At 42.5% G+C, this 24,673-nt stretch overlaps 1 long non-coding RNA gene across 1 annotated transcript; it reads right to left on the reverse strand.

The window, feature by feature from the left end:
• Positions 1–878: 878 nt before the first annotated feature.
• LOC143436647 (uncharacterized) lies at positions 879–23,367 on the reverse strand. The gene is made up of 3 exons (XR_013106524.1): positions 23,218–23,367; positions 6,106–6,307; positions 879–1,305 (listed from the first exon to the last, which is right to left on the reverse strand). It is a non-coding gene; the product is annotated as an uncharacterized LOC143436647 (long non-coding RNA).
• Between the last annotated feature and the right edge of the window lie 1,306 nt (positions 23,368–24,673).

Consider the following 24,673-nt stretch of genomic DNA (forward strand, 5'->3'; position numbering starts at 1 on the left):
TCCCCCTCCCCTTCCACCTCTTCCCTCTCCTCTCCCTCCTCTTTCTATTTCTCCTTCCCCCATCCCCCCCTCTCCTTTTCCCCCACATAGAATCCGAGGACTCCAGTGGAACCCCTATGCTGAAACACATGGTTCCAGCTACCAGATATGATTCTAACTAAGGTCAGCGATCTTCCGGAAAGTGAGGATGGGCTTCAGGGGTGGCGCTGACTGTAGTGTTTGCGGAATGATTCCATCCTGGCTGAATTCAATCAAGGTGGTATCATATGTTAAAAAATGAACATGTAATAGCATGTCACGTAGAAAAATCATTTAGTGATTTTTTTTTTATATTACTTTAGAGGAGTGGGGTGGGACAGTGTTCCTCTCCAAAAAGGGCAGTCTAGAACTCACTATGTACTCCAGGCTGATCTCAAACTCTTAGAAATCATCCTGTTTCTGTATCCTGCTGAGTTTTAGGATTATAGGCATAAGACATTACACCTAGCTTACTGTTAAAATATATATACCCACGCATGTTGGTGCATGCCTCTAATCCCATCAGGCAGAGGTAGGCAGATTGAGGTGAATTCAAGGCCATTCTGGTCTGCATACTAAGTTCTAAGCCAGCCAGGATTATATAGTGAGACCCTACCTCAACAAACAAACAAACAAACAAACAAACAAACAAAAATAGTTTAACTATGTGTTTATATAATTAAACTTTTGGATTATGGCTGATTTTTTATGTTTTTAAGATTATTTTATTTATACACATACCAAATGTTGCCCTCCCTCCCAGTCCCCCTCCCAGAATACTCTAGCCCTCCCCTTTGCCTCTGAGAGGGTGTCCCCCCACTCCCACCCTAACCCCCAACATCCCCCTCCCCTGGGGCATCAAGTCTCTACAAGATCACTATCTTCCACTGAGGCTAGACAAAGCAGTCCTCTGCTACATATATGCCAGGGGCCTTGGACCAGACCATGTATGCTCTTTTGTGGCTTAATCTCTGGGAGCTCCCAGGGATCCAGATTAGTTGACACTGTTGGTCTTCCTATGGGGTTACATCCTCTTCAGGTCCTTCAATCTTTCCTTTAACTCTTCCATAGACCCCAGTCCAATGGTTGGCTATATCTGCATCTGTCTCTGTCAGTTCCTGGTAGAGTCTCTCAGAAGATAACCATGCTAGGCTCCTGTCTGTAAGCACACATAGCATCAGTAATAGTGTGCGGCCTTGGTGTCTCCCCATGAAATGGATCCCCAGGTAGCCTGGTCACTGGTAGGCCATTCCTTTGGTCTCTGCTCCATTTTTTGTCTCTGCATTTCTTTTAGACAGAAACAAATCTGGGTCAAAAGTTTTGAAGGTGGGTTGGTGTCCCCATCCCTCCACTGGGGGCCCTGTCTATCTACTGGAAATGGTCTCTTCAGGTTCTGTCTCCCCACTGTTGGGCATTTCCACTAAGGTCATCCACATTGAGCCTTGGGAACATTTCACATCCCAGTTCTCTGTGACTTTCTAGAGGGTCCTACCACCCACCCCCTCTACCCTCAGCAGCTACATATATCTATCTACTCATTCTTCTGGCCCTCTGGGCTTCTCTCCTGTCTCCCCCATACCTGATCCTGCAGCCCCTTTCCCCTCCCCCTCCCCTTCGCCTCTTCCACCAAGGCCCCTCCCTCCCTTGCCTCCCATGATTATTTTGTTCCCCCTTCTAAGTGTGATTGAAGCATCCTCACTTGGGCCTTCCTTCTTATGTAACTTCTTATGGTCTGTGGGCTATATCACGGGTATTCTGTACTTTTTGGCTGATACCTACTTATCAGTGAGTATATATCATACATGTCCTTTTGGGTCAGGGTTACCTCACTCAGGCTAGTATTTTCTAGTTCCATTTATTTGCCTGCAAAATTTAGGATGTCCTTATTTTTAATAGCCGAATAGTATTCCATTGTATAAATGAATCACATCTTCTGTATTCGTTCTTCAGTTGAGAGACAGCTGGGTTGCTTCCAGTTTCTAGCTATTATGAATAAGGCTGTTATGAACATAGTGGAGCATGTGTCCTTGTTATATGCTGGAGCATCTTTTAGGTGTGAGCTCAGGAGTGGTGTTGCTGGGTCTTCAGGTAGAACTATTTCCAATTTTCTAAGGAATTGACAAATTGATTTTCAAAGTGGTTGTAACCAGTTTGCAATCCCACCAGCTATGGAGGAGTGCTCCTCTTTCTCCACATCCTCACCAGCATCCGCTGTCACCTGAGTTTTTGATCTTAGCCATTCTGACTGGTGTGAGGTGGAATCTCAGGGTTTTGGTTTGCATTTCCCTGATGACTAAGGATGCTGAACATTTCTTTAAGTGCTTTTCGGCCATTCCCTATTTCTGTGTTAAGAATTTTCTCATTGGGTTATTTGGTTCGTTGGAGTCTAATTTCTTCACTTCTTTATATATTTTGGATATTAGCCCTCTATTGGATATAAGATTAATAAAGATCTTTTCTGTAAGTTGCCATTTTGTCCTATTGACAGTGTCCTTTGCCTTACAGAAGCATTTTAGTTTCAAGAAGTTCCATTTATCAATTATTGATCTTAGAACCTGAGCCACTGAAGTTCTGTTCAGGAAATTTTCCCCTGTGCCAATAGGCTCAAGGTTATTTCCCACTTTCTCTTCTATTAGATTCAATGTTTTATACTGAGGTCCTTGATTCACTCAGACTTGAGCTTTGTGCAAAGTGATAAATATGGGTCAATTTGCATCCTTCTACATGCAGATTGCTAGTTAGACAGCACCATTTGTTGAAGATGCTTTCTTTTTTCCACTGTATAGTTTTGGCTTCTTTTTCAAAGATCAAGTGTCTGTAGGTATGTGGATTTATTTCTGGGTCTTCAATTCTATTCCATTGAACAACTTGTCATTCTCTGTACCAGTACCATGTGCTTTTTATCACTCTTGCTCTGTAGTGCAGCTTAAGGTCAGGGATGGTGATTTTCCCCCAGAAGTTCTTTTATTGTTCACAATTGTTTTAGCTATCCTGGGTTTTTTGTTATTCTAAATAAATTTGAGAGTTGCTCTTTCTAACTCTATGAAGAATTGAGTTGGAATTTTGCATTGAATCTGTAGATTGCTTTTGGTAAGATAGCCATTTTCACCATGTTAATCCTACCAATCCATGAGCATGGGAGATCTTTCCATCTTCTGAGATCTTCTTCCATTTCTTTCTTCAGAGACTTGCAGTTCTTGTCATGCAGATCTTTCACTTGCTTGGTAAGAGTTTCACCAAGATATTTTATATTATATTGTATCTATTGTGAGGGGTGTTTTTTCCCTGATTTCCTTCTCAGCCTGTTTATCATTTATATAAAGTAAGGCTACTTATTTGTTTGAGTTAATTTTATATCCAGCCACTTTGCTGAAGTTGTTTATCAGCAGTAGGAGTTCTCTGGTAGAATTTTTGGGGACACTTATGTATACAATCATATCGTCCACGAACAATGATACCTTGATTTCTTCCTTTCCAATTCATATTCTCTTGATCTCCTTTAGTTGTCTAATTGCTCTGGCTAGAACTTCAAGTACTTCGTTGAGTAGCTAGGGAGACAGTTCAAGTTTCTCTCCATTTAATTTGTTGTTGGCTGTTGGTTGATGTATATTGTTTTTATTACGTTTAGGTGTGTGCCATAAATTCCTGATCTCTCCAAGACTTTCAACAGGGTTATGGCTTTTCCTAACAATCAATTTAATTTGCTAATTAGTTATTTCAAGTTGACACTCAGGATATTAGGACTAATTTATAACCAATGTTCTAATGTCTGCACTATAGCATCAGCTGTCTGAAGCCAGAAAGGGCTAAATGGAGGAATTCTGGGGATGTAGGAAGTGTACTCAGAAAGAAAGGAAGAAAGGGAAAACAAACATGTTTGTGGTGTAAGGTCCAACCTACCTAGCTTAACAAAAAAAAGTCAGCTTATGAACAGCTGATGGCCTGGCAAAGCAGTGACTTGACCCATATTCCACAGACTGTGTGCTTTTCTTTTCTTTCTTCCTTTTTTTGTGTTTGTTTGTTGTTTTTTGGTTTCTTTTTGAGACAAGGTCTCAGAAAGTAGCCCTGAAACTTGCTATCAGCCTGGCCTGCAACTCACAACACTATGACTCCTAGCTTGAATATTTTTTGCAAATAGGACTTGGATATATTTATACCCATTCCACCACCTTCTGTCTTCTGGCCTGGTACTGGTCAAGGAGGACTTGTGGCCAAGGGGCATCTGCAATGTGCTTGGCTTATTAACTGACTTCACAGATTGCCACAAGGACTTCTGGTGGGACCCAACCTGACATCCAAGAGGGTGTGGTCTTATAGGGTCCTGTCACTTTTCTTAATCACCTTTAGGAACAATTAGTGTTTAATTCCCAACCTCTTCCTCTGTTCTCAGTCTTTGAATATGGGTATCTTATTAATAGTCATGTAGTTAAGACTGTGAATTCTGAGCCACACTCCTGGAACTAAAAATTCTGGCTTTGTCACTTATTAGACATGTAACCTAGGCAAGCTGTTTATCTTCTCTGTACCTCAGTTGTATTCTCTACCAAATAGAGATAATGGTGCTTTCAATACGGCTCAGCAAGAAAAGGCATTTGCCTTACAACTCTAATGACGTGAGTTCAGTCCCCAGAACTTGTGGCAGAAGGAGAGAATCACTTCAAAAGTTGTCTCTAGTCTCCTCTCTGTCTCTGTCTCTGTCTCTGTCTCTGTCTCTGTCTCTGTCTCTCTTTCTCTTTCTCTCTCTCTCTCTCACACACACATGACAAAGTTTAAATAGAGATAATAGTACCTACTTCCCAGTATTATTGGGATAATTAAATGAGTTTCCATATTAAGTATGTAGAACAATGCCTGGCACATAGGCCATGACATTTAAAAGTTGTCTATTATTACAAACATACATGTACATCACATTATTATTATTATTGTGTGACAGATCACTGCATGTGGTTATCCTGGATAGATATGAGATGGAATTCTTCCATAGAAGTAAAAAAAAAATCCAAGTGCAGTTTCTATAGTAATTATTATTATAACAACAATAATCTTGGCTAGTATTTAATAAACTTTTAAAATGCAATACATACCATTATTTAATGGTAATATCCTCAGAAAAAAGTCATAATGAGAAGGAGCTATCAGTAGCTATATTACGTAGTCAAAAAAACAAACAAGCAAAAATCAAACCAAAAAAAAAAAAAAAAAAAAACCCACGGGCTCCTGGGATGAGTGACTGCCATATTCTAAGTGTCTGTGTCTTTCCAAATTTCACACACTGAAGTCCTACCCAAAAGACAGTGATATTTGGGTGGGACTTTGGGAGGATAACTGGATCATGATAGTGACTGTATAAGAGACTCCACACAGCCCCCTTTGGTCCTATCCAATGAGAACACAGTAGGAAAGCTCCATCTAGGAACCAGGAAATGGGTCTTCACCAAACACCCAAGCTACTTGATGCCTTGAGCTTGGATGTTGGTTTTCTGATGTTTAAAAATGCCTGGTCTACATTCCCAAAAGCATAGTATTCACGAGTGATTCCAGTGCAGGCCTTAGTCCTCTACTGGCAGAGCTCTTAGCCACCAGCCTATTGCTTGCTATCACACAGCCACATGAGCCACCCCCAGCCCACAACCTACCCAGCATCCCTCCGCCACACCACAACCCTCTCCATGACTCAGTCTCTCACGTGTCCTTCTAGATGTATTCAAGGCTTTCTGCAGTTGCCTTAGGTGTCTCAGATGGCTCCCTTGCACAGTCAGCTTCTAGAGCAGACATAGCCTCACTGCCTCCCACCTATGAAAAATGTCACCTTTCATTCTGAACCACACATTCTGAGTGCTCTTCCTGTCTCTTTTTTGAGAAAGGATTTTCTAAGTCAGCTGTAAGGACTGTCTTTTCTTACTCTCTCTGCTGCACGGAAAGTTACCCCGTAGTAATGAGAGCTGCCAGTAATTAAGACCAAAGCACTTCTGCTTTATTTTTCCTTAGTTCTCATAACAGTCCTACCCACTGGACGTTCCCATTTGTGGCTAGGAGACCTCTCATCTGTAACCTACAGGCAGACCAGAATGAAACAATGCTTACCTGCATTAAGTCTTTTACTCTTGGTGTCTGTCTGTTGGTTTTTGAAATGGGGTTTCATATAGCCTAGGCTGGCTTTGAAGTTACTATATAGCTGAGGATGACCTTGAACCCTTGAATTACTCGTCTCCACTTCACAAGCGCTCACACAAGGACAGGTCCAAGCTCTGATGCCAAGGATCCAAGGTTCCTAGGGGCTGGGAAACTAAAGAAGAGGCAAGAAGCAGGAGACAGATGTGGTGTGCTTTATTTACTCCAGATAAAAGTGTATGCCCTTGGTCTTAAGGACATATTTAGGTAAAACTACACAAAAGTGGCATTTATAAGAAAGGGTTGTGTAACAAGTTACATAATCATTATATTTATTGATAACTATGGTTTCCCTTGTGGTAGTTGACTTTTTAGTTCATTTGCTACAGATAGCTGCACTGGGGTCATGCTGTCTAAACCTTTGTCTGACCCACACAGTGCTATTGCCTTCACATCCCCATGCCTGACTTAAATCTATTAGCTTCCCTACCTCCCCACTTCCTTCCTTCTAGGAATAGATGTTGAGATAATCCTCCAGCCTCAGCTCCCTGAGGATGGGTGTGTACCACCACACTCAGGAAAGCCCAGGTTCTTAGTCACATCTGTTTTTTGTCATCTTTGGTGCTTAGACATAAACCAGATGAGTAGATAAGTCACAACTCGGTCTTTATCAGGCCTCTCAGAACCTCGAGGGGCTTTTTAAAAAACAGTGAGAAAAAAGTATGACCCAGGCAGTGATGGCTCAGACCTTTGATCCTAGCACTTAGAAGGCAGAAGCAGGCTGATAACTATGAGTTCAAAGTTAGGGTTAGGGTTAGGGTTAGGGTTAGGGTTAGGATTTACATAGTGAGTAGACCTACTCATTTCAGCCTGGTCTACATAGTGAGTTCCAGGACAGCCATGGCTACATAGTAAGAATATATAAATGAACAAACTAAATAAAATAAAATTTAAACGGTATCTGGAGATTCTTTTTTTTTTTTTTTTTTTTTGGTTTCTCGAGACAGGGTTTCTCTGTGTAGCCCTGGCTGTCCTGGAGCTCACTCTGTAAACTAGGCTGGCCCGCCTGCCTCTGCCTCCCAAGCGCTGGGATTAAAGGAGTGCGCCACCACTGCCTGGCTGGAGATTCTAAAAGATTTGGCTTACTTCATGTTAAAATGTGGCCCCAAGTTCCATGACACAGGAAGTGCTTACAGAAAACTTCCCTGTGAATCTAGGTTCCCTGAAGACTGCACTCTCGTGCTACCTAAGTGTCAGGATGTGTATTGCAGTGCTGGCCATCCAAGCAGAGACATCATGTTGGCCAGACAAGGGCTGTGCTGCCTGGGATCCAGCCAGTGTCAGGAATTTTAAGTTGGAAAAAAAATGTGGAATTCACCAAGGTACAAGCAAGCCTTGCTCTAACCAAACGCCCTCAATCTCTCAGACTTAGATTCAGTTCAGGGGTAGAAAACTGGGGTTGGCTCTGAAACACTCGAGCTATTCCTGAAAAAGAAATGATACAGCCTCTACCCTCAAGTTGCCAACTGCCTACTCAAGGATTCTCGTCCCTTTAAGAACATCTACAGACATGATCAAGTCGATGTAAATATGACAGAGCAGAGGGAATGGAGATGCTGAGGGGGCGTGAGGTTTAAAAGGCGTGCTCAGAACTCAGCAGAACCCTCCAGGGAAAGTTTCCTAAACATGGCAACAACTTGATTTTCTAAAAACTGAAAATATAATTCTTTTATTGGTTCAAATGCAATGCATGCTATGACAAAACAAATCAGAAAATAAAGGCAATAAGGAAATGAAATAAAAAGAAGTGACTGCGTACCATTCACCCACCAAAGACAACGTCTGTCAACACTCTCAACACCTTGACAAACAGCTTTGGTCGGAGCAATGAGCAAGAGATGTCCGACAGGTCAGGGGTATGTGTATCCTGTATGGGGGGCGGGGTGGGGGGAGGGACTCCCTGGTAAGGAGTGGGGTGGGCGGGACTCCATGGTAAGGAGTGGGGGGCAGGACTCCATGGTAAGGAGTGGAGGGGGAGGGACTCTATGGTAAGGAGTGGAGGGGGAGGGACTCAATGGTAAGGAGTGGGGGGGGGGCGGGACTCCATGGTAAGGAGTGGAGGAGGAGGGACTCCATGGTAAGGAGTAGAGGGGGAGGGACTCCATGGTAAGGAGTGGAGGGGGAGGGACTCCATGGTAAGGAGTGGAGGGGGAGGGACTCCATGGTAAGGAGTGGGGGGGGGGCGGGACTCCATGGTAAGGAGTGGAGGAGGAGGGACTCCATGGTAAGGAGTAGAGGGGGAGGGACTCCATGGTAAGGAGTGGAGGGGGAGGGACTCCATGGTAAGGGGGGGGGGCGGGACTCCATGGTAAGGAGTGGAGGTGGAGGGACTCCATGGTAAGGAATAAATGTTATAGATGTCCTGGATTGAGAAGTAGATAGTTTAGGAGAAAGACGGACAGATCTTTCAGGTTAGGCAGAAAATCAAAGCAGGTGTTGGCAGCACAAATCAAGCTAATGAGTGACATGATTAAAATAATCATAATAGCAATAGCAGTGGCCATTTGTGGTGGGCTCACCATATGTAAGACATTACGCCAAGTATTTTACATTCCATCTTTACAACTGCCCAACAGAGTATTCTGGTCCTCCATTTAGGCAAAGTGAGAGCTTTGTCTAAATTTACACAGCCAAATGGGTTCCAAACCAGGACATTGGTATGGAGGCTACCTGTGTAAGATCACCTGTAGTGTTCATTAAAAATTCAGCCTTCCAGGGCTGGGACTTGGATCATCATGTTGATCAGCCCACATTAGAGAAGTTAATGGGACAACGTGCAGAGACTGGGACTCTTTGGAGCACTCAGTCTTAGAGGAAAAGGTCTTCCTCAAAGCCCTCCCCTCAAGGCTAAGGGATCTATGCAGAAGAGGAGGTGGAAAGACTGTAAGAGCCAGAGGTGACAGATGACTCCAAGCAGTGTCTTCCAGACACAGGAGGACTAATCCACATCATGAACTCACAGTGGCCATGAGAGCATACACTACTATTTTCACAGGTTCACACCAGACAAAATCCCAGCTCTGACACAAAGTCCCAGCCCTAACGAAGAAGCTGTTTGCAACTGATACCTGCTGGGAAAGGGAAAGTCTGTTTTCCCCAGTGGAGTGGGGCTGTATGTACCAAACACACTCCAAGGCAGGCCCCAGGAGTAGTTAGGCAACGCCAACGGACCCCATGGATTTTTGTGCACTTTTTGTTTTGTTACTTTTGTATTATTGGGGGGGGGGGTTGTATCTTGTTTTGATTGTCGGTTTAGGGTTTTGGGAGGGTGGAATTTTTGAGAGTCAGAGAGAGAACATGAAGTTGTGTGAGTAGAGAGGTGAGAGGTTCTGGAAGGAGTTGGGGAGGGGAAAGAATATAATCAAAATATATTGTATTAAAAATTTAAGACTTTTTTAAAAAATTTAGTCCTTGTACTAGCTGGTTTTGTGTCAACTTGACACAAGTTAGAGGCATCAGAGGAAGGAGCCTCAGTTGAGGAAATGCCTCCATGCATACAGCTGTAAGACATTTTCTCAATTAGAGATCAATGGGGGAGGTTCCAGCTCATGATGGGTGGTGCCATCCCTTGGCTGGCATCCTGAGTTCTATAGGAAAGCAGTCTGAGCAAGCTGTGGGAAGCCAGCCAGGAAGCAGCACCCCTCCACAGCATCTGCATCAGCTCCTGCCTCCAGGATGCTGCTCCATGTGAGTTCCTATCCTGACTTCCTCCAATGATGGACTATGATCTGGAAATGTAATCCAAATAAAGCCTTTCCTGCCCACCTCGGCTTTTGGTCATGGTGTTTTGTCACAGCAATAGAAACTCTAAGACAGTCTTTGACTAAAATATACTATGTGTAGGAAATTCTCAGTAAATTAATAAAAATATTATTTATATTATGTATCTATATATTCATTTATATATTATTTATTGTTATATATTTATATATGTATGTATACATATATATCATATATCATATATCATGTTATACGTTATACGTTATACATTATACATTATACATTATACATTATACATTATACATTTTATATATTATATATTATATATTATATATTATATATTATATATTATATATTATATATTATATATTATATATTATATTATATTATATTATATATTATATATTATATATTATATATTATATATTATATATTATATATTATTATATATTATATTATATATTATATATTATATATTATATATTATATATTATATATTATATATTATATATTATATATTATATATTATATATTATATATTATATATTATATATTATATATTATATATTATATATTATTATATATTATATTATATATTATATATTATATATTATATATTATATATTATATATTATATATTATATATTATATATTATATATTATATATTATATATTATATATTATATATTATATATTATATATTATATATTAATTACATGTGGGTGGATCATAACTGCCTCCAGATCAGCCTCAGCCCCAGCTCCAGCTCCAGCAGAATCTAAAGCTACCACCTGATAAGGGAGACCTGGTTCAGGCTCCAGGCTCAGGCCATGGAATCTAGCAGGATCAAAAAGACAAGGAAAATTATCTGGACTGGAGGAGGAGGAAGGCCTCATCTGGAGTCAGTTAAAGCCCCTTGTCTACTGAGAATCGAGGCTTTCAATGTAGCAGTATCTGCTTAAGGCCTTTCCCCCTCCCCAGCTATAAACCTACAATTTTCTAGGAATCTCACCATAAACCCATTTACAGTTAAAGGGCGTGTCTCAATCCCCCTTTTACAAAGCTAGCGGCTCCAGGTTTTATCCGACTTTCATCCCACTGTAATCCTGTCTGGCACCTCCAGAGCTAACCTGTAATCTCAATTATATATATATTGGAATAGAGAAAGGGAGGGTCCTTTAGAAACCTGCGAAACAGTGAAATTCCAAAAGCTTCCAAAATTCCACATACGGTCATCACTAGGACACTTTAGCATGACTACCCCTGAGAAGTCCGCACCCACACTCAGGTATGTCATAGTTTCTCTCGGAGAACCTCCTCCTTCTAGCTCCCTTACTTAAGATCTACACTTAAAATGCCTTTCACTGAACTCCCACTGAGGCTGGAGAGATGGCTCCGTGGTTAGGAGTGCTTGCTGCACAGGCATATGGACCGGAAGCTGGATCGCAGCAGCCATGTAAAAAACTCAGCGCTGAGGAGAGTAAACATGGAGGATCTCTGGGGCTTTCGGACTGGCAGCCTCATCAAAAAACCTGGAGCTCCAGGCTCAGTGCAAGGAACAGGATGGGGAGTCACAGGGGAGAACAACCATCCTCCTCCTCTGACCTCAGAATGTAGATAGGTACCTGCAGATTGATGTGTGCATATGCCACATGCACATGAATTAATTAATAGAATTAGACCAACTCTGCTTCACATGGGCTCATCTGAAAATTATTTCAAGCCTGAAAATTCTTTCCTCTGGTAAAGCCAAGGATCTGGCTTTACCTGAGTTGAATTCCATAAGAGGTCCCAAAAAGGGAACAAAAGTCTCAGGCTGCTATGGGTGACAGCCTATGGGTGACAGCATGCAACTCTGTCTCCTGCTGTGCCAGGGCCAACTCCATCAAAAGCATAGCCAGGATAGAGGCAAAAAATGGGAACTGGATGTGGGAGCCCAGGCTAGACAGAGACTTCTGTGAAACGTCGGTATCCTTCTACCAGAACTCTTCCCAGTCTGGCTCCAAAGCTCCAAGATAATCGGCCACTCGGCATGCCACCCCAGCACCTCAGCCACCCTGTGGATCACATGACCAATATGTGCTCAGTGGAAAAGTAGAGACAGAAATCGCTGTGCTGCAATGGTTGTGGTCCTGATTCTTCCTTTTAAAAGTGGCTAACTATGGCAGGTCATCTGACATGGCCCACTTGGCTTCCATGACGGAGGAAGGGGGATGGGAGTGTCCAAAGAAGCTCACACAGCTCATAATGTGAGTTGTAGAACACTGTACATGAATAGAGACCTGGAACACCATTGAGGATTTCAGTTGTTTGAGACAGGGGTTTGTTATATTGCCCAGGTTGGCCTTGAACTGGGAATTCTGCCTGCCTGCCTCGGCATCCTGAGAGCTGGGGTTACAGCTATGTTCCACCCCTCAGCACAGTTGAAGATTTTAGAACAACTTTAGAATGTTGCCATTAGTTATTAATTAAGCTAATCAAATCCATGGGAAACAAATGGCTTCAGAATTGTTTGCTGCGTGATTTGATTTCAGATCAGATAGTCACACATGGACATGTCCAGAACATACCTGTAGTGGGTGGAGTGGGTTATGCTCTTATCTCCAGCTGCAAAGGGGCCTAATATAGAAAACCTCTCTCCTCTCTCTCTCTCTCTCTCTCTCTCTCTCTCTCTCTCTCTCTCTCTCTCTCTGTGTGTGTGTGTCTTCCTGCACTATATACTGATAAATAAGACTGCCTTCTGAAAGACCCACCATCCTAATCCCCTTCAAAAATGCTCTACAGATGATGGATGTGAGCAAAACCCAGGCCAATGTCCCATGAGTTCTACAAGCATTCATTGTCCTTGGGTTAATAATCTCACAGCCCAATAGACTGGAAAGAGCAGGAGTCAGCAGGATGGGTTCAGAATACTAGCCTCAGAGGCAGCAGTAAGATAATGCAGGTAAATCATCCCCAAGGACCCAGAAAACAATAAGAATTAAAGGAAAGACAAGAGGCTCGGGGATGTTAACAGGAGGCTGAGAGTAAAAAGTGTACCTGAGTGTGTCCACACATGTGATATTAGCCAGTTTCCTTGGCGCACCAGAGCCTGGCTATTGTATCTGCAGTTGAGAGTCAGCTGTACCCATCCCAAAGGTCCCTTTAGTTCTGGGTGGGAAACTGCAGAAATCCAAACTGTGCACATCCACTGTGCTGATTTACCTGAGAGGAAAGGCCAGAAGACCCAGTGTCATCCAGGTACAGGCTGCAGCTGTAAGAAGAGCAACCCACAAGAGAACAAGAGAACAGGGTCTGTTCTAGCCCTGTGTGACAAGCTGGCCTCCCTCACAACAAAGACCTCTCATGGAAGTGATCTCAGCCCATCATTCCCAGTACCAGTGAAGTATTTACAGCGACCGCATAACCACAAAAGACAACCAAGACAATGCTTATGAAAAACGAAAGATATTTTAAGGATACCTTAGGACTAAAGATAGGAGTCAGCCATGTCCTGAGGCTTTGAGCAACCATGTAGGCTTCTGGAAAGTTCTTTGGAATGACACCTTTTCTCTTTTTGTCACATGATCCAATGATTGGTTAACTGGGTGCTGCCTACGTAACCTCTCAGTTACATATGACAATACAACAATATAAATATATATAAACATATTTTTTCATTGCCTCCTCTCTCAATATGGAGGTGCTTCTAGTCACGCCCCACTCCACCCAGGATTTCTTTTGAGACAGGAAACATAAGCTGCTTAAAGATAATGGAACTTCCTGCCTGTGGTACAAGCAGACACAGAGGGAGAAGGGGGTAGGCGGCAGAAAGTTGGGGCCCTTGAAGAAAAGGAAAAGAAACTCAGAGGCCAGAACATCAGAAAGACATAGACACCGACTGTGGTAAGAACCAGGTCTCAGAAGACATGAAGTTTTTGCCATTAGGTTTCCCACTTCAACAAAGACTCCTTGGCCCAGAAACAGCAAGATCACCAAACTGGAAATGGTCTGAGGCAGCAGGGGCAATTTTATTGTGGACTTTGACTGAGGACTTTGTGGTATGCCCCACACTTCTATCTAATTGGGCACAGTCTTTCCAGGGAGACTGAGCCTATGAAATGGCAGATTAATAATCTGCCCACCAGACAGGGTGGGCAGCATGATCTGGGGGTGTAGTTCAGCTGCTAAAGGGCTTGTTTAGCACACACAAAGCAGTGGATTTCATCTCCAGCATAGACCTGAGTATGGTAGTCAATGACTATAATACCATCACTTACGATGTAGAGGTGGGAAGACCTGCAGTTCAATACCGTTCTTGACTATATAGCAACTTTGGGCCCAGTCTGGGAAACATGAAACTCTGCTCCTCCAACACAAACAAATAAAGTGTGAACAAACCAACGAGACTGAGGCTGACTCAGTTTTACTTTGATTTTTAAAAAAAACAAGAACAATGAGATACAAACAAAAACATAGAAATTCAATATTGGCGACTCAAAGCCAAGCATGGTAGCCTATGCCTATAATTCTAACTGGGAAGCCTGAGCCAGGACATCCATTACTTCTAGGTCAGCCTGAGCTATACAGTGTGACCTTGTCTCAAAAAAAATTTATAATAATAAAATAATTTTTTAAAGTCATTGGTTCCTCAGGGTTGTGAGTCACTGCTGACATATGAAGAGGAATGGATAACCCCATTGTCTTGGCTGCATCAGCTTAAGAAGACGCCAGGTGTGTCTCCTTAATTTTCAAATCATATTAACACTAAGCTCCTACCAGCTGGCTCAGGAGATCCAGCTGAATTCTATTGGTCAGCGTGCTTTAGTCGTAAGTATCCAAAAGTCCAGGTCCAAACACATCCAGGCTCGTGCTATCTCCTAAGTGATAGAGACTCTTAAGTCCTAAGTGATACGCGCCTCATCCAGACAGAAGTGGTAGGTACAGGCGTGAAAACAGTGATGCTTAGAAAACAGTTCTGTGAGGAGCCTCGCTTTGACAGTGCTGGTCTGAAAAGGCTGACCTAGAGCTAATGTCTCTCTGACCTTCCCTTCTCTGACCAGCTCCGTGATCCTCTTCCCCTGACACTTTCCCTTCTCTGACTTCCAAATGAAATAAAATTTTGTTAAATTCCCCTCCTTAGGAATCTCATTAAATAACTAGGAAAGATTATCCACTTGAGAAAAAAATAGAAATTGTCACCAAGACCCAGACAGCCATTTCATCTGTTTTGAGAGCAGCTGACAGATTGGGGGTTGAGAGTGAACTCTATTTGCATAATAAGATAACCTCTGTTCACTATGCAATTCCACTCTTACCTTCCTTTAGCTTGTCCACAAGCTGTTCTTTCTCCCAGACCCACTCAACTTCCAGAAAACCATTTACAGGCCACTCTTTGGTCTCTGTTTCTTTTATTTCCCCTGATTTTCCTCCTGTGTGTCAAGTGTATCTGTCTATGTGGTTTTCCCTTGTGAATCTCTCTTCTGCCAAGTACTTAGCAACCCTTCAGAGGGTGAAACGGAAAGTCCCCCCTTCACCCCTAGTCTCTGCTGTCCTTGAATGTTCATTTTGTCTTGCAGCTGTTTTTTTTTTTTTTTCCTGTTGTTAAAAAGATGCCTCTATGAAGACACAATAATGTCCAGGGGAAGAAAAAAAAAAACCTTAAAATAGGAACTCTAAAACAGTGGGCTCCAAAGAATAAAAATTTCCTCAGGAATCCCATTCTGGGGTAAGAAAAGGCTAAGCCATGGTAGGATGGGGGTGAGCAGGTCTAAATGTGACAGACAGACAGCTCAGATGAGTGTAACTGGGGAGTGGAGAGGGTTATGGTGCTGGACAAACCACAGCCACCAAAGTCACGATGAGCCAGTGGCTTCCATGTCCTCTGTTTTACAAACTCAAAGAATGAGTTTCACAGACAATAAAACGGTAGGTTTTAGAAAAGAAGCTTCATTACAGAAGAGATATTAGAAGGAAAGAGGAACTTCCACAGGAGGGGCCCCAGTGGGTGCCTTGGAGCCTCTTTTTTTTAAAGGACTAAATAAGCCTTTGCTGGGCTGAGTTAAGGGGAGGTGAATTGGTCAGTCCAACTGGCCCAAGCATGTTTCTCCACAGAGTGTCTCTGCGCCTCCATGCCAGTGGCTGGACTAGAGTTTCAATCCACATCTTCAAGGGCCAGTGAAGCCTCTGACCATGGTCTCCAGGCGGCTGTGTTCATTTGAATGCTCATATAAAAGGCAAAGTGAGAAGGAAACAAGGCATGAGAACACAAACCGGCTTCCCTAAACATGTCTGGTATTTCTGGCCTCTGGCCAGGGCAAAGCTGTAATAGAACCAAGAACACCCTGGCTCTGAGCCAGGACAGACTGTCAGTTTTCTGGGTCTCCATCCTCCCGGGAAGGGATTTCACACATTTTTGACAGTTATCTCTCAACCTAGCTAACATATTCATATGTTCAGTTCCTTGGCTTTTGTTTAATCCTTTCTATAAAACTGTAACTTTCTATAGGAAAGGAAAGGAAAGGGGAGAGGAACTATGAACCTTACTGTTGCTGGTTTGGCCAAGCTGTAAATAAATCCATTTTTCCTTTACCAGTTTCTAGTTTCTAGCTTCTTTTGAAATACAGAAATGATAGGTTTACGGGTAGTCTCAGGTAGTAAGCTCTACCTGTTATGTCTGCCCATTTGAAACATGTAGTTCATTCCATGAAACTTCTAGAAGCCTGATGATGTGCAGGATATCAAGATATTTCTTCAAAGGAGAAAGATAAGCTTTTCCTCCTGGCCTCTCCTGCAGTCACAAGTGAGGCACAGCATCTTGGAATAACTCTGCCCCAGGTGACTTGAAAAGTTTTGACTAGTTTTCAGTGGAGGCAGGATAAGAAAGTAATCTGAAATAGTCCCATGTTGTTGTACAAACTGTCTGACCGTTGGTCATGTGACCGGCTAATCTACTGGTACCTGCATTGCCAACAGCACATGAGAAGCTGCAGGAGTCTTTCAAAGGACCCCAGGGGTGAAATGTAATGCAAGCCTGGGGTTTTTTAAGCAAGGCTCTGCTGTCATCTACAGATAACTTCTCTCTTTTTGAGAGCTAGCTCTTGGTTTGCTACTAGGACTTAACAGAAACTCAATGGTCAATTGCCCAAGGGCTAGTAAGTTACCACAAAACCTAAGCTAGCCACCATAGCCAGTGTTATCAGACATAACAAGCCTTAAGCAAGGGGTCATACTTTAAGATTCCATCATCAAATGAAAACAGTATGTCAGGTCTGAACAAGTCCTGAAGACACAAATACACCACAGGAAGAAGTGACCCAGCACCAGATGTGACGATAGACATCTATAATCCTGGCACTTGAGAAGCAGAAGCAGGAGAATCTTGCATTAAAGTTCAGTGTGAGTTGCATAATGGCACCCTCTCTAAAACAGCAAAAGCGGGGAGGGCTGGGATGCAGGGCAGTGTAGAGCACACACTTAGCACATGCAAGGCCCTGGATTTGATTCCCCCTTCTGCACACTTCCCTCACTCTCCTAGCTTGTATCTGTGGCCTTGTGGGGATCTCTTCTTATCTCTTGACAGTGGAGGACGTATCTCCAGGCCAGTCTCACAGATGGCCACACAGCATCTGTGGACCACCTGAAAGTGGACAGATGTAGCCACACAGCACCTCTCTGGGATACCCTGAAAGGACTAGTAAAGGGAACTCTCCCTGGTGCTCAGAACTTACAGAAGTCTGCCTGGTTGTTCACTTTGTTTGAAAGGGAAAGTGGCCAGATGTTATGATTATAGACAGATTCATTGTCTGTGACCAATCCTTTGGAAAAATGGCCGGGAGTGTGAGAAGAACAGAATTGGAAATTTGGACAGAGGTTTCAGATACAGCCCTCTTGTAGACACAAGACATAAAGATATTCACATCCATGTGAATAATAACTAAAGGGCACCTTAGCAAATGAGAGTTTTAGGAATAAAATTACTTAAAAGGCTAAACTATGAATGCCAGCCAGCCCTTGGCATCACCCAATGGACTCATGACCAAAGTGATATCAGGAATAAAAATTATGCCTACCTTCGGCAATATAGGCTTCCACCCATCAAGGCCAACCCGACAATGGCCACTGTAATTTAGTCCTGGCTGGTTCTATGTAACAGAATCTTCCAAAGCCCATTCCACTAGCTACTTCCAGATACGGGTGATGCAATACATTTTCCAATACTGTAACAAAATGTCTAAGATAACTTGTAAAAAGAGGATAGGTTTATTTGGGTTCATAGTTTCCATCCAGAGGCTGGATATACAGCTCAATGGCAAAGCACTTGTATATCATAGTCTATAACTTATCAACTCCATTCATTGCTTTGGGCCTCTAGTGAGGCAACATTATGTTGGGGAGTGCAGTCACTTTATGGCCAGAATGCTAAAAGCAAAAGAGAGGAGGAGGATGCTACTGTGAAGTGGTGGAAACTTTAAGAGTTCAGGCCTACTGGGACATTTTAGACCATTGGGGACATGCCCTTGATGGAGATTATAAGACCCTGGTGTCACCCTCTTCCAGATGCCGATACCTTATAGTCTGCAGCAAGGTTCTGCTAGTGTGCCACTGTATTGGTACTTGTCTCCTTAAGTCATGGAGTAGAGATGAATTGTACCACTCAGTAATGTGACCCATTAGCAAAAGTTCAGCTTCCCATTGCCACAGTATCATACTCTGCTCCTTAGCAGTCTTAGCTACTTCTACCAAAAGATATAACAACGACTCTACTGTACTAGAAGTTAAGGCGGCTGCTGTCTACTCAGGGTCCATTATGCTCATGAGTCAAAGACAAAGAAAAGATACTTTCTTGGATGGCTGGGGCGGCTGATGCTGATTACCAAAGGGAATTCCTACTCTACAATGAAATAAGGACAGATGGGCAGGGGGTGAATAAAAATGGCTCCCATGGGTCCATAGAGAGTGACATTATTAGGAAGTGTGGCTTTGTTGGAGAAAGTGTGCCCTTGTTGGAGGAAGTGGATCTCAGTTCACTTCCTGATGCCTGCCAATTCAGATGTAGAACTCTCTGCTCCTTCTCCAGTGCCATGTCTGCCTGCAAGCCACCATCATGTCCACCATAATGATAATGGACTAAACCTCTGAAACTGTAAGCAAGCCCTGATTAAATGTTTTCTATTATAGGAATTTCTATGGTCATAGAGTCTCTTCACAGCAATAAAACCCTATCAAAGACAGCGTGTCAGTGTTTCTGTGAGTGTGTACAATCCTTTGGCGTGCTCTGTGATACAAGTCAATAGGAAACTATAATTCAATGATGCTAGAACTATGAATAGCTCTGACCTCCAGGAATACAAGTCTGGATAACTCTACTAGAGAAAGAACTAGGTCAAACTGATGTGGTTGTCAACATCAGGACAGGAGAATACAGAACAGGTAACAGCTGGGGAAGCTGAACAAAACCACCTGACCAACTATACATGGCTGTAATTATCACTGCATTTTCTCTCTGTTTTGTTATCAATATGCATGTGTAGATAGATAGATAGATAGATAGATAGATAGATAGATAGATAGATATTAACTTATCTTCCTATTTACCTATATATTAAATCCAACTTTCTTTTCTCTATCTTATTCCCCTACCATGTAGCAGATGTATTGACTTTATATCATAGTATTTACACATCATTAATGTTACACCACAATATTTAAGTTACAAGATATCACAGAGAAAGTAAATATCTCACAAGGACTGTAGTTCCTCTTCTGGGGAAAGGGGTTTAGTGGGATTTTTTTGTTTGGGGTTTTTGTTGTTTGCTTGTTTGTTTTTGTTTTTGTGTTGTTGTTGTTTGGTCTGGTTTGGTTTTATGTAGGGTATTTGTATGATGTTAGTAAAAATTGTAACATTTTTAGCATCTTTATTTGACTATTAAGCATGACTTAAGATACATTTGGTTGTCAGGTTGACAAAGGCTAGACCAGTGATAACTGTCCTTTCTCCTAGTCAGGAAGTGATGAAATAGTTGGTTAAACATTATACCGAGCAGATTCCCCCTCTTCAATGGGAGTGTGTGGCAGGAGGCATTAGAAATGAGCATGTCCAGCTGGCTCGCAGCTTAGCCGCCATGTTCCTGCACTAATACCGGCATGGTCGGCTGGCTGCCTGGCTGGAGCTCCAGAACTCCCCTCGTGGCCATGTTAACCCCACACCTAGATCCTCCGACCCTCGATCACCACCACACCCCATCACATGGTAAAATCAAAACTCTTGAAGCAGTGTAGTTAACCAAACAGATTTAAATATCATCAAATACTCAAATCCCAGGATGCCCACACGATAATTTCAAAGCCGATAGATAATGGTAAGATGCCAACACAGATTAGGCAGTATAGCCCATCTATCCTAACCTTTTCATATCATCTCTGCCAAAGGCTGGTTAAAGCCACGCCCATTAACGTCAGCGTCCATCTCAGCTGCCTTTCTCTCCGCCTTCCTCTCTGCCTCCCTTAGCTCCACCTCACTTTTTCCTATCCAATCATAGGCCTCCAGCTGCAAATAGGTTGGGCAGGGACATTTCCGCCACAGGAGTGGACCTCAGGCAGTCCATTAGAAGCTTAAATAGAACAAAAGGAGAATTTGCTCTCTCAGCCAGACTCTTTGAAGCGGGACATCAGTCTTCTGATTGTGACTCAGACTAGAACTATGCTCTGCTCTTCAGAGTCTCCAGATCACCAAGTATTGTCTTTGGGACTTCCCATCCTCCATAACCATGTGAACCAATTCTTTATTTTAAAAATCATCTACCTAGATTCATAACGAGGATATAGAGGCATATAGATGTCGATAATTCTGTTTTTTCTGGAAAACTTTGATCAATATAGATAATCAGCTAGTTATACCACAGAGCCAAGCACACTTTATCACAAGTCTTTTTGTGAACGTATTGCTTTTTTTTTTTTTTTTTTTTTTTTTTATTTCTTTTGGACAATTCCGATCATTGAATTGCTGGTCACAGAGTGTGTGCTCATCTGTGAAATAATGTGTGAGTGTTCCAGTTGCTTCACATCCCCATCAACATTTGGTGTCGTCTGTAACTTGTGTTTAGCTATTTTGGTTCATGTGTAGTCATTTCAATATAGTCATTTGGCATTTCCCTGCCAAAATAATGAGGGCTATTTTTTCCACGTGCTTACCAGACTTTTCACCTGCTTTCTTTTGTGAAACCTGTGTGCTGGTTTAAACAGTGTTGCTTTTCTTCTTACTCAGAGTTGGGCTTGCTTTCCACTTTGCTGACTACATCTTTGCTTTTCGAGCACTCCTTCTCATGCCGTGGTTTGCCTTTTCATTTCCTTAAAAGTATGCACACCTTTAGCTTTGATGAAATCCAATTTATTGGATTTTTATGGTTGTTGTTTTCTGTAACCTACCCCCCCAAAAAAAGTCTTGACCAACTCTGAGGTAATAAAGATAGAATCCTGTGTTTTCTTCTGGAAGTCTTCACATTTTAGGCTATACTTGATCTCAAACCAATTTTTGTGAATGGTGATGGGTAAGAGGGGCTCATTTCTCAGAAATCTATTTTATTTGTGTGAGTGCCTGCCTATGTGTGTGTACACACATGTGTGTCAGCCCGTGTACATATACACATGTATGTCAGCCTGTATGTGTATACATGTGTGTGAGCTTGTGTGTACACAAATGTATGTCACCCTGTGTGTATAGACACATGTGTGTGCATACTCGTGTGGAGGAGGGGTGTTGACACACATGTGTGGCAGGTATGCATGCCTGTACATGTGCAGAAACCAGTAAGATGCTGTCAGATCCCTTGCATCTGGAAGTGCAGGTGTTTGCACAGGTTCTGGTAGCTGAACTCTGGTCCTTGGGATTGCCCACCACATGTTCTTTCCAACTCCCAAATCTCACTTTTTAAAACATGAAAATGCTGTAGAGGTCCAGCATCGTTTGTTGAAAAGACTATCATTTTCCCAGGGTAAGGCATGGGCAACATTGTAAAAGGCACTTGAAAATGAATGTGAGTCTGTTTCCGATCTTTATACCAGTTCTGATCATGAAATTATCTATGTGCCAATGGACTCTAACGAGTGCTGTGGCTTCCTGGTAAATTTGAACCCATGGACTAGAATTCTCCAGATTTGTTCCCAAGTCTGTCTTTAGCTGTTCTACATCCTTACTCTCCTCTACCTGTCAGCGTCTATACCTAGCACCAATAACAAAGTCTTATTTCCACTTTGTAAGTGGAGTGTGTATGTGTGTGTGTGTGTGTGTGTGTATCAGACAAATCCCGGTGTCTTGCACATGCTAAGCAAGCACTCTACCACTGAGCAACTTCCCTATCCCTTGGCTTTTTTAACTAGGTCTCACTATATAGCTCAGGTTGGCCTTGAACTTGCCTTGAATCTGCTATATAGCTCAGGCTGGCCTTTGAATTTTTGATCCTCCATCCTCCACCTTCTCAGTATAGGGATCACAGGTGTACATTGCTGCACCTATCTTATCTTCATTTTTCTTTATACCAAACTTCCAAACAAACTTCCGGAAAGAGTTAGTTGTGCCATAAGAACACCCTTACACAGGTCACTAACGACTTCTTCATTGGCATAACCTTTTGGATCTTTTTGTCACCTTTGACTTGTTCAACAGCACTGGCAGCATCGTCAACTGGCCATGTCCTGTTTCCCCTCCCTCTGCCCCTCCCTCCAGAGTATCCTTCTTTGTGTCCTCAACAAGTCTCTCACCACAGGGCTTATTGAACACACGCCAGGATTCAGTGCCCAGTGATGTCCTACACGTAAAGCCTATCATAGTGAAAAAGAAGCAAAATTCCAGCATTTGAAATCTGGATGCTGGATGCTAAGACACCTGTCTGCGATCCAGACTCCCCATCTTTTCCACAGGCTCCTCAAACTTGATGTGTCCAAAATAAACTCCATTCCCTTCCTTCTTTCAGTCTCTCTTCCTGTGTGAGTTATCCATACCAGAAGCTGTTCTTCATGTGTTCATCTTCACTTTCCCCACACCACTGACATACACATACTCAAGTTTAATGCATAACTGAATCGTGACTAGACCTCCGACTTATCTCTGGACACACTGTGCGCTCCATGACCAGTACTGTGTCTATAATTTGGGCCAGAGATCTTGCTTTCTTCAAGGTTCCCCTCTAGTTTTGCCAACTTCTATACCTCCTCTCCCTGACAAAAACTTTTCACTGCCTTTCTTAGTCACTGCTCTTTTGCTCTGAAGAGACACTGTGACCAAGGCAACTCTTATCAAAGAAAGGGTTTAATTGGAGGCTTGCTTACAGTTTCAGAGGTTAGTCCACTTTATCCGGTGGAGAGCATGGTGGCCCACAGGCAGGCATGGTGCTGGAGAAGTAGCTGAGAGTTCTACAACTTCATCCATAGGCAGAAAGAAAGAGACAGGGGCTGGCATGGGCTTTTGAAAACTCAGAGCTCCCAACCCCCAACTACACAGCAAGCTTCCTCCAACAAGGCCACACCTCCTAGTCCTCCCAATCCTAACAAAGAGTTCCACTCCCCAGGGACTAAGCATTCAACTATATAAGCCTCTGGGGCCTTTCTTATTCAAACCAAACACATTGTCTTTAAAAATAGAAGCAACCTTTTATCCTGTCCCAGAGAACCTCTTCTCCCTCTCGGTCTCATCCTTTCCCACAACCTTTCTGTCCCTCATTCTCCTGTCACACTACATGTTTTTCTTCCAGTGCCTCATGTATCTCTTACTCTTTCAGAAATGCTCTCTCCTCGGCCTGGATACTCCCAGCTCCCAACCTCTTGCCAAGGTAACTCTCCCTAGACTCCAGAGTCAGCTTAAACTTTTTTTTTTTTAGATTTTTTTTTTTTTCTGTCAAAGCTGTTGTGTAAGTAATCCCCTTTGTCGTTCCTTGTCACCATGCATTATCCACCCTGCTCGGCCTGCCTGACTTTGTCTCTCCTCTGCATCTCTCCTCCATTAGACTCCAACCCACTGGAAGGCTGGTACGTGTTCTACTTCTCTCAGCTTCTGCTATTATGTTTCTAATTTTAATAAAATATTAACCTACAAAAAAAAAAAAAATCTTTGTTGTAAGCCCAGCAGTTGGGGGATTAGGGAGGTCGATTCATATCTCAAGGCCAGCCTGGGCTGCATAGTGAGACACTGAATCCAAACCGAATACTTGTTGAATGAACAGATCATTTCTTACCCTCCTCCTCTGGTCCTCTGGAAGCAGACATTGCTCATCGCCTCTGTCTCTCAGTTACGCTCATTTTCCTTGAGTTTCATTGATTCGGATGACTTCAATGATGAAGTACACCTTTCAGACCTAAGCTACTTTCCTAACATCAGGGTATATATTTATCCTTTTAGGGTTTTTTTTTTTTTTTGTAATCATTTCCTATAAATATGAATAAAGATGTGATGTTATCTTTACTCTCAAAACATGAGAAATAACCCAGGTGTTTATCAAGAGAGAATTGGATGCACCTGCCTACAATCCCAGAACCCAACAAGTGAAGGCAGGAAGGCCATGAGTTCAAACCTAGCCTGAGCTACAAGAGGCTCAAAAAAGAGAGAAAAATGACATTATCAAGCAGTCATAAAAATACTAGGAAGATTCATACACTTATATGAAATGCTGCCCAGTCAAACAGCAGATTTTGTCTGCATAAATACGTAGAATTCTCTTTTGCCTGGTTTTCTCTCTCTTTGATTCCAAAGTTAATTACATGTCTATGTTGAGCAATGGTTTGGATAGTG

The sequence above is a fragment of the Arvicanthis niloticus genome, chromosome 23 (genome assembly GCF_011762505.2).
Source record: "Arvicanthis niloticus isolate mArvNil1 chromosome 23, mArvNil1.pat.X, whole genome shotgun sequence".
Taxonomy (NCBI): Eukaryota; Metazoa; Chordata; class Mammalia; order Rodentia; family Muridae; genus Arvicanthis; species Arvicanthis niloticus.